This window comes from Ceratotherium simum, chromosome 15, assembly GCF_057802395.1.
Source record: "Ceratotherium simum simum isolate JZ-2026a chromosome 15, ASM5780239v1, whole genome shotgun sequence".
NCBI lineage: Eukaryota > Metazoa > Chordata > Mammalia > Perissodactyla > Rhinocerotidae > Ceratotherium > Ceratotherium simum.
The window spans coordinates 37,148,153-37,159,761 of NC_141914.1; positions in this window are offsets into that span (position 1 = coordinate 37,148,153).

The window sequence follows — 11,609 nt, forward strand, 5'->3', positions numbered from 1 at the left end:
TCACAAATAAATAAATAAATAAAATACTTATCACAATAACCAAAAAAATGTAAAGTATTTGGACAGTAATGAAGGCTACTTAAGATGTCTTGTGAAAAAAACTTTAAAACTTTTATGAAGGATATAGAAGTTGATCCGAATAAATGCAGAGATAGCCATGCTCTTGGAATGGATGACAATATTACAAAGATGTCAATTCTCCCCAAGTTAACCAATAAATATGATGCGATCAAAAATCAAAATTTCACATGAAGGGGGCCAGCCCAGTGGCCTATGGTCAATTTCACCCACTCTGCTTCAGTGGCCTGGAGTTCACAGGTTCGGATCCCAGGTGTAGACCCACACACGGCTCATCAAGCCATGCTGTGGCAGCATCCCATATAAAAAATGAAGGAAGATGGGCACAGATGTTAGCTCAGGGTTAACCTTCCTCAGCAAACAGAGGAAGATTGACAAGGGATGTTAGCTCAGGGCTGATCTTCCTCACCAAAAAAATAAAAATAAAAATTTCACATGGATTTTTTTGAGGAACTTAATCTCTACAACTTATTTAAAAGAATAAAGTTTTACAAATAACTAAGTCAATCTTTAAAAAAAAAAAAAGCATAAAGAGGATGTGTCAGTCAGGCTTAAACCAGAGAAACAGAACCAGAAGGAGATGTATATTGAGAAATTTATTGCAAGAGACTGGCTGACATGATTGTGGCGGTTACCTAGGCAAATCTGAAATCCAAAGGGCAGGCTGTCAGGAAGGGCAGGCTGGGGACTCTCAGGCACAGCCTGAAGCTGCAGTCCACAGGATGCATTTCTTCTTCGGAGAAGCCCCAGGTCTGCTCTCAAGGCCTTTAAACTGATTGAATCAGGCCCATCCAGTTTATCTAAGATCATTTTCTTTACTTAAAGTCAACAGATTCCTGGACTTTAATCACACCTACAATATACCTTCACAACAACACCTAGCTTAGTTTTGATTGAATAACCAGCCAAGGTGACACATCAAAAAGACCATCACCAAGGAGGACTTGTCCTACCAGTTTTAAAGATGTACTACGAAGCCCTAGTAATAAACTTTTTTTAAAAAGCAATATTGTTGCAAGCATAGTCAGATAGACCCATGGAACAGAATAGATAGCTTCAAGATAAACCTGTATATATATGGGAACTTAATATACAATAAAAGCAGTACCACATAGGAAAGGACAAGCTATTTAATACCCCATGTTGGGGAAACTGGTGATATCTATATGGGAAAAAATAAAATTATCTATGTCTCACACACCATACACAAAAGTGGACTCTAGATGGGATTTAACTTATGTAATAGATGAAAAAAGCAAATAGAAGAAAGTATAGAGTATCTTTGTAATGTATGGGCAAGGAAAGACTTCATAAACAAAATCTCTTGATACATGGATAGCCAGTTTAGGAGCTTAACAGGGAGGGTATCAAATAAAAGAGCTAGCACTAGAGTCTCCATAAGATACTGAGAGGCAAGCCATGCAGTCTAAATCAGAGCCCCCAACTCCCATGGTCCTGGCTGGGAGTGGTAGAGAAATGCCACAAGGAGGAAGCAAGTGAAAGTCACCTACACAGGGACTTCTTAGACTAATCAGGAGGGATTGGGGCTGACTGGGAATGGGAGGAAGGGTCCCAGAGATTTAGCTAGTTGAGCATCCAATGCTGTTTTGTAACTGGTCATTCAGCCCCTCACCTTGCCATGCTGTTGCGGTCCGAGAAGATCTGCATTATGTTTAAAAAAAAAACTCAGTCCACTCTTTGACTCTTCTTTTAATGGTGTTGGCCCTAGAAATATTCTGGTGAGGACAATATTAACATTAAGACATTCCATTTTCCCATAGCAAATCAGCAAAAGAAAATCTCTCATATCAGATTTGTCTGATACAACAAATATCAGAAGACAAAGAAAGTTTTGCCCTCTCTTTCACTTCTGTCCAGTTCAGAAAATTTGTTCCTGCATGCCAAACCCTGTTTTCTGTGTTTTCTCTTATGCTTTCACAATGAAAACTGTCAACGGCTATCAAATATTTAAAGGAAACCATAAAAAGAAAAAACCTAGAGGAAAATGTAAGGGTACATTTATCTTATCCCAGGATGAGAAAGGACTTTCTCAGCCTAAATGTAATAAAGAAATTCCTAACAAAGATAATCTGTAGCTCTCACTACATGAAAATTTAGAATTTCTTGTGGTGGACACAAATTGGGATAGCTGCCCAGCTCACAATGACTTCCCATTAACTATCTTTATGCCACTACTTCTTTTTCCAGTAATAGACTTGCCTCCCAGCATAGGGGTAGTAGGCACACGACCCAGACTAGCCAATCATAATACCTCTTTCCTCCCACTTCCTATTGTATGTGAACATAAGTGAGGCCATCTTGTTACACTAAATAACCCTTTCCTAGTTAAAACCCTTCTACCATGTAATCATTATAAATTGCTGCACACTTTCATGATTTTCTGACCCAGATCCTGTGCACATATCCCTACTGAGGTACTCTGATAGGTTTGTTCTTAACAATTTTAATGAATTCTCCCAAGGAATAAGAAGGCCTCTAGGAAGAAAGAACACCTATAGGATATTCATCATCACCGGCAGAAGAAAAGAACAATGAGAGATCCTGGAGTCTGTCACGTACATTTCTAAACCCCCTCCTTACTGCCCATTTCCCCAATATAACTGCCTCGAGATTCTGTAATCCTTGAAGATGGGTTTTTTGAGACATTAGTCACCGTCTTCCAATTTGCCAGCTAATCTAATCTAGTTAAAACTTCCTTTCTCGATCCCTAACTCGTTGTGATTAACTGGCTCAGATTGCTATTAGCAGAGCAAGCCCATTGCTTGGTATCACTATTCTGTTTTCATCTATTCACTCATTCCACAACTGTTTATTAAGTGGGAATTCAGTGATGAGCAAAATATTCCTGCCCGCTTGAAGCTTAGCGTTTTGGGGGAAATAAGCATTAATCAAACACTCCCATTAATAAATATATAATTACAAGCAGAAATAAATTCTCTGAAGGAGAGGAACACGGGTCTCTGAGAATATATATTGAAGAAAATAGACATATACTAGAGGCCGGGAGGAGAGCAGTCAGTACTGAGGGGGTGTCACTGGAGATGAAAGGCAAGAATTGGGTGGGAATTAACCAGGTGAAAGGGATAGTCTGGGCCAAGAGAGCACTGCAGGCCGGGAGAACCACAGCCATCAGTCAGTGGTAAAAGCAATAGGAGATTATCGGAGAAAATCTTTCTCACTGGTTGTTAAAGAAATGCAAATTAAACAACTACCAGATGTCATGTTTCACCTATTAGATTAACAAAGTTTTAAATTTTGATTGCAATGGTATGGTGAACATTCGTGGATTGCAACAAGGACTGTAAATTAATACAACTTTTCTGGAAAGGAAGTTGACAATATGTTTCAAAAGCCCTAAAAAAGAAAGATCTAATGCATAGTATAATGAATATAGACAGTAATATTGTACTATTAAAAAAAGGTCCCCCAAAATATCATACTTGTTGACAAAGAACCTCCTAGGAATCTATCCTAAGCACAAAAATAAAAAACTCAGATATAGATTTATGTCCAAAAGTATTCATTGAAGCATTATTTGAAATATTGAAAAATTAGAAAAAACAAAAAAAATTTAAATAAATTAGATACAGCCATATGGTATAATATTATACAGTCAATAGTATACATGCAAGATAAAACACCACTTTTATAATCAGAGACAAGAATCCAATTAAAATGTTCCATTGCCAACAAAATATTTTAGTGTTCAGTGCATAATTTGTTGCTTAATTACTATTTGTTGAATAAAAATTCATGATTGAAAACAAATATGATTTATAAATTCCAGATGTATTATAAGATTTTAATATATATCCAATCTTGTATTTGTATGTCCAACTGCCTACTTGACAACTTCCCCTTTGATGTTTCATGGCATCTCAAACTAACTGAGTTCAAAATCAAACACTTATCCCTCCACCTCCCTGAAACTCCTCTTTCAGGTTTCCCCATCTCAGTGTGGAGCACCACAGCCTTTCTTGAATCCTTCTTGACGTCTCCATCCTCTCACCCTCCTACAAGTCCGCTCAATTCTGTCTCCAAAACAGATCTAAAATCTATTTCTCTCCATCTCCTCTGCCACCACCCTATTACAATGGTCTCTCTCCTGGACCAAGCAATAGCTTCTTAACTGGTCTCCTAGTTTTCAACTCCTTGCAACCCATTCTCCTTCCAATGAGGAGCGTGATCTTATAAAAATAAAAACTGAGTCAAGCCATTCCCCTGCCAAAACATTTCAATAGCTTCTCACTGCATTTAAATAACATTTGACACCATTTCTATAATAATTGCTAACTTATTATAGTTTAGACAATCGTTCTAAATGCTTTATATTTACTAACTCATGGAATTCTAACAACAAGCCTATGAGATAGGTATTCTTATAATTCCTAATTTACAGATGAGGCAAATGGGGCACAGAGGTTAAACTTGTCCAGGGTCTCTCAGTTGGTCACTGGGGAGGCAGGGTTCAACCCAAGGCGGTCCAGACCCTGCTCTTGGTTCCACAAGCCCTCTCCAGTGCTCAGCTGTCCTCACGGGGATCCCATGGTTTGGTCTCAAGGCTCCTGAAACCTGCCAATCATTCTCACCTCAGTGCCTTTGTGCCCTGGCTGATTCCCTCCCAGAAACACTGTTTTCCCTGCTCTTTAAATAGCTGGTTTCTCATCTTCACAAAAAGGGAACGGTAAAATACATCATGGCACATATTTACAATGGAATACCATGCAACTGTTTTTAAAATATGAGCTAAATCTATGTGTATTAATATGGAAAAATATTCGGCATATTTTAGATTGCTAAGTGAAAAAAGCAAGTCGCAGAATAGCCTGTTAAAATAAAAGAATATGCATAGCTTGCTTCCACGTCTTTTGTAAAAAAAATTTTTTATTTGTCTATCAAAGGTCTAAAAGTTTATACACTAAATTTTTAACTGGAGTAACCTCTGAGGAGTGAGACTGGAAAAGAAAGGAGAATGGGAGAGAGGATTTTCACCTTTTACGTGGCACACTTATTGTCTGAGTTTTTTTATCCCTGGCCTAGATTAGTAATGTAATAATAAGTCTAAGACAAACATTTTCTTTATATGTTAAATGTCTGAGCTCTAAATTTTGTTATTTTGCTATTGTGATTTTTACTACCTTTATCATTTCCCCAGATTTTTCTAGGTAGCTGAAGAAGATCTCTAATTTAATTCTTCTATTTTTTTTAAGCTGAGTTTTTCTTTAATGCTCAGGACACTCCAAAATGATTGATTGTTTAATCACAATTATTTACGTTATAAGCCATAGTCGTCATACTGTTTTCTTAATTTCCTCTCAGTTCTAAACTGGTTCATGAAAATCTGCCTTAGCTAAGTCTCCAAGATTTGACTTTCACATTCATGTTTGCAAGCAACGAATTAATGTTTAGTCACTTTATCTGCTATTAGTTTTCTGAGGACACCCCACATCACTCCTTTAAGGATCTTGTTTATTTAATGTAAGGTTTCCTTGACCATCTCTGTACTGATAATTCCAGCTCTGTATATTCCACCTAGATCTCTCCTGAGCCCCAGATTGCTATAACCAGTACTCACTGGACATCTTCATTTGGATGTCCCAGCAACACCTCAAATTCTACGTGTCCCAAATTGAACTCATCCTTCTGTCCCACCTGCCCTCATTTTCCTTCCTAGTTAATGGCACCGTGGTCTTTCCAGTTGACCACCCAAGTCAGAAGATAGAAGTTGGTCTACTTTTCTCTCTCTTTCACTTCCACACCCCAGCAATATTTTGGGGGAACACTCCCACGAGCAATTCTGAATCAGTCAGGGTCTGATCAGGAGAGATAAACCACACAGTAATATGAACAGAGAAAGTTTAATATAAAGAATTATTAACTATAACTGGAGATAGGGGTAATGAGAGATTGAGTAGTAAGAAATAAAGAGATCTCTAAAGAACATAGGAATAGCAGATATAAGGAGAAGCCCTACCCCTAGGTTTGTCCCCAAGAAACACCTCCCTGCCCTCAAGAGCTGAGGTCCAGACTTTGTTGAAGAGAGCAGAGCATTGGCTCACTGGATGACAGAGAAGTTACTGAGGCACCATGCTGGCAGAACTTAATAGAAATCTTCCCTCTTAGGGTGCCAGGGAAAGCTGTTCATGAGGCAGTGTCTCACCTAAAAAACCACCTGATGTGGTGCCAGAGGAAGCCACCAGCTGCTGGATGCTGCCGGGTGCTGCTGGGTGCTGTGCACTGCAGGAGAAGTTGCAAATGCTGCAGGACCCAGAGGCTTCTGCTACAAAAGCTGGTTGGGGGTGGGGGTAGGTGCTCTCGAGGAAGCTGCTGGCTGCTAGGAGCCTCTTGCAGCCACGCACTTACTGCAGGAGCTCAGATCTGGAGAGGCTGCCAGCACACTGCAGAAGCTCAATGCTGGAAAGAGCTGTACTCTCTGCAGGAGCTGACCACTGGGGAGGCCTTATGTGCTGCAGAAGCCTGTAGAACACTCGCAGTAGAACTAGGAAGTAAACCCTTTCCTGCTGTAATGCCTGTTCATTGCCCTATACTGACAAAGCTTCAGTGCCAGCTGGCAAAGAAAAATATATAAAGGGCCCAGATCTATTTTCACAGAGCAGGCAAAAAGCATGAATTTGGAGCAACTAGCATAGCAGGTCATGTCCATTCATGCCTCTCCAACACCATTGCCACTGCTTTAGTTCAGGCTCACTTGCTAACTCTCTCTTTTTCACTTGCTCACTCTCTCTTTTTATTCCTTGTCTGGACCACTGAAAGAGCCTAGGAACTGGTCTCCCGGCTTGGCTGCCACTGGCTCAAACGATGACGTTTTGTGAATTTGTAAAGGGAGGCCCTTCCTCTGGGTATACAAAGCACATTGCCTGCGCCTCAACTCTTATGGACCCTTGCTAGGTACGCCCTGCACAGCCCACAGCAGAGGCCTTCTTCCTCATCTGCCCCCAGTCTCCAGTCTTCCTTGCCCACATCACTCCTCAGATCCATGTTCCACATTGCCACTTTTCTAGAACCTAAAATTAACAATATAACTCACCTTTTTAACTCAATCCCTCCCTATTCCCTATTAAATAAAACCTAAACTCCCTAGAAAGGCATACAAGGTTCTCTGTGATCTGCCCCTTGCTTTCTTCTCCAGTTTATTGAATGACTAAATGAGCAAAAACAAAACAATAAAATAAAGAAAGAATGAACTAGGGAAGTCTAGGACAGAAGTTAGACATCAAAAAATAGATATTAGGGGGCTGGCCCTGTAGCATAGTGGTTGAGTCTGGCACACTCCACTTTGGCGGCCTGGGTTCACAGGTTCGGATCCCGGGCGTGGACCTACACCACTCATCAAGCCATACTGTGGCGGTGACCCACATACAAAGTAGAGGGAGACTGGCACGGATGTTAGCTCAGGGCTAATCTTCCTCAAGCAAACAAAAGAGGAAGATTGGCAACAGATGTTAGGTCAGGGCGAATCTTCCTCACCAAAAAAAAAAAAAGAGAGAGAGAGAGATGTTAGGGAGAGGATCTAGATTCTACAAGGAGAAACAATAATTAAATTTGGGGGCAGCCTCTGGCTTTTCTCTCAGCTGTGGGAGCAAGCCTTAGTGACAGAGTACTCCCAAATGGGCACATTATTTCCTCCTGCATATACCTCCTCTACCAACACAAAAAGTTTTTATGGTCATTTTTTACTATCTCTTTTCCTTTTATCCATATTCCCATATTCCCAACATCACGACCAGTCATGCCCATCTTCTCAGAGTCTACCCACTCACTGTTTACTGTCCATTCTTGCTGCCATGGGAGTCCAGCCCTCCTCATCTCATATTCGCAGTACAGGAACCACATCCCACATGGCCACTCATTGTGCTAGGTGCTGGAGATATAGACATGAACGACATACAAGCCTCCCAGCCTGACCTCCATGTCTTTGCCAGGACAACCTTCCCTGCTTTCAGCAAGTCAGTCCTCTGCTCAGGGACCTATAAAGGCACCCTATTGCCGACCCAATCAACTCTAAATTCATGCTTTGCTTTCTTTCATTCATTCAATAAGTGTTATTGAAGGCTTACTATATGCCAGGCACTGGCCCTAGGTATAAAGCAGTGGACAAAATAGGCATGGGCCCTGTCCTCGAGAAACTTAGTCTAGTGGGGAAGACAGACATAAAAGCCAAAATCACAGAAATAATTGTATAATTACTATTGTTTAATTACAATTGTTATGAATGATATGAAGGGTGCTTATAAGAGTGTGTAAACAAGAGATCTAATCTAATCTAAACCAAGAAGCCAGGGCCAGCCTCGTGGCTTAGCGGTTAAGTGCGCGCGCTCCGCTGCTGGCAGCCCAGTTTCGCATCCCGGGGGCACACCGACGCACCGCTTCTCCAGCCATGCTGAGGCCGCGTCCCACATACAGCAACTAGAAGGATGTGCAGCTATGACATACAACTATCTACTGGGGCTTTGGGGGGAAAATAAATAAATAAATAAAATTATAAACCAAGAAGCCAGGCTTCCAGACATCTGAATAGAAGCCCAGGTTTAGGTGTGTATTGGTAGGAGGCATGGTTGTTGAACGTCCCAGGAAGAGGGAACAGCTCATTCAAAGGTCCAGGGTTGAGGATACATGGAGTGTGAGAAACCGTATGCCTACAGCATAGCAAACAAGAGGGAGAGTGGCAGACAAGGAACAAAGAGCAGAGAATTGCAGATTGTATTAAGGTTTTTGGATTTTGTCTTAAGACTTACGAGAAGCCATTGATGGTTTCAGAGCATGTGGTACCCTGACTTAACTTGTTTTTTTCTCTCAACATTTTAGTATGAAAATGTTCAAACATAGTGGAGAGAACTGTACAATGAACACCCATATTGTAGACTAACATCGATTTTATAATTAACATTTTGCTCATGACTTAATTTTTAAATTACATCACATTGACAAGTGTCTAAGTATTAAAAAGGAGGAAATAAATTTAATTTCTTCTTCCCAGGGAGGATACAAGAAAGTTTAGAAATGGTATAGCTTAGCTGATATAATGATTATAAATTAATAAATGCACAAAAGCAAAAGAGATCATTGCAAAATTCCGAACACAATTATTGGACAAAAGTGTACTAGAGTTTTCTCAGGTGTACCCTATTCCATCTCATGTTTGTGAACTGTAATTCTAGCTCCAAAGTAATGGTTTGAATCTTTTTATAACCCCATTTCCTCTTATTAGAACTTAAAGTGCTTAAAGCTGTAAAAACTCCACAAACACTAATTTAGTTCCTAGGATACTTTGCAATTCTCCAGATAAGTGAGTTGATGAGGCCCTGATAAATGGTGGCATGGAGGATGGAGAGGAAAAGATAAATTTTAAGAATATATAGGAAGTAGAATTGATGTGTTAACTAATTAAATAAGGAGAGGAAGAGAGAAGAAAGTTTTAGCAGAGACGTTTAGAGGGCAGAGAGGTAGGTTACTAAAATGATTATTTTAATTTTGGACATATTATTTATAAGCCTCTGAAATATGCAGGTAAATATTCCAGTAGGCAACTGGTTTGTAAGCATGGAAACGAGGAGAAACTGTAAGCATATAGTTTGATTGACACCCTGATTGACACCATGAAAGCAGAAGAGGTTGGCTCTGGAGAGCATGTAAAAAGAGAGGATAAATTGTCACCTTGAGTCATCATCAAATCTCTGGGTCTCATGTACCTTAAATACTGATGCTGTTCCAGACGACTATTTTAAACCAAGCAAGAATCAAATTGCTAATTCTTACAACTCAATAATAAAAAGATTAATAACACATCAAAAAAATGGGCACAGTATCTGAATAGACAGTTCTCAAAAGAATAGACATTTCTCCAATAAACACATGAAAAGATGCTCAGCATCATTATCAGGGAAATGCAAATCAAACCCACCATGAGATACCACTTCACACCCACTAGGATGGCTATAATTAAACGGCAGTTCCTCAAAAAGTTAAACATCGAGTTACCATACAACCCAGCAATTCCACTCCTAGGTATATTCCCAAAAGAACCGAAAATGTATGTTTATGGGGCCAGCCCCATGGCTTAGCCGTTAAGTGTGCACGCTTCGCTACTGGCGGCCTGGGTTCTGATCCCGGGCGCGCACCCACGCACCGCTTGTCCTGCCATGCTGTGGCGGCGTCCCACATACAGCAACTAGAAGGATGTGCAACTATGTATGACATACAACTATCTACTGGGGCTTTGGGGAGAAAAAGGGAAAGAAAAGAGGAGGATTGGCAATAGATGTTAGCTCAGGGCCAGTCTTCCTCAGCAAAAAGAGGAGGATTGGCATGGATGTTAGCTCAGGGCTGATCTTCTTCACCAAAAAAAAAAAAAAGAAAGAAAGAAAATGTATATTTATACAAAAATTTGTACATGAATGTTCATAGCAGCATTATTCATAATAGCTAAAGAGTGGAAACCACCCAAAAGGCTATCAACTAATGAATGGATAAATAAAATGTGATATATCTATACAATGGAATATTATTAAGGTATGAAATACTAATACATGCTACAACATGGATGAACCTTGAAAACGTTAAGCTAAGTTAAAGAAGCCAATCACAGAGGACTTCATGTTATATGATTCCATTTATATGAAATGTCCAGAATAGGCAAACTAGAGAGAAAAAGTAGATTTGAGATTCCTTAGAGCTGGGAGGGTTGCAGGGGAGCGTGGGGAGGGAGATGGGTGATGACTATTAATGAGAACAGGTTTCCTTTTTGGGGTGATGAAACTGTTCTAAAATTGGGTGACAGTTGCACAATTCCATAAATATAATAAAAACCATTTGAATCATACACTTTAAATGGGAGTATCACATGGTATGTGAATTATATCAATACAGCTGTTTAAAAAAATCAAATGGCTCTTTATAGGTATCAAAGTACTCCTCCAGCCAGGTACCATACTTTCTCTCTCTCTCTCTCTCTTTTTTTTTTTTTTGGTGAGGAAGACTGGCCCTAAGCTAAGATCCATTGCCAATCTTTCTCTTTTTGCTGAGGAAGATTAGCCCTGAGCTAACATCTGTGCCCATCTTCCTCTATTTTGTACATAGGAAGCCGGCAGAACCGCGGACCCCAGGCTGCCAAAGCGGAATCCAGGAACTTAACCACTACAGGCCATGGGGGCGGCCCCAATCACACTTTTTTTTTAATGGACAGGGAAACAATAGGTGCAAAGGGTAAGGTCTGGACTTCCATGTTTAGACTCTTCCCACTATATCACGCTGTGGGGTGCAGCAGAATTAATCTTCCTTCTTGCGACAGCACTATAGTTGTATATGCCTCTAGCACTTAATATCATAGTTTGCAAATGTGTTTAATGATTCTACCTTTAAATTAGACCAGTAACTTCTTCAGAATACAGACTGTGTCTCATTTCAGTGCATCAAGACCTGGCCAAGTGCTTTGGCATTAACAGGTGCTCAAGTGATTTATTCAGAAAGATCTACAGCTGAAGCTAAATAAA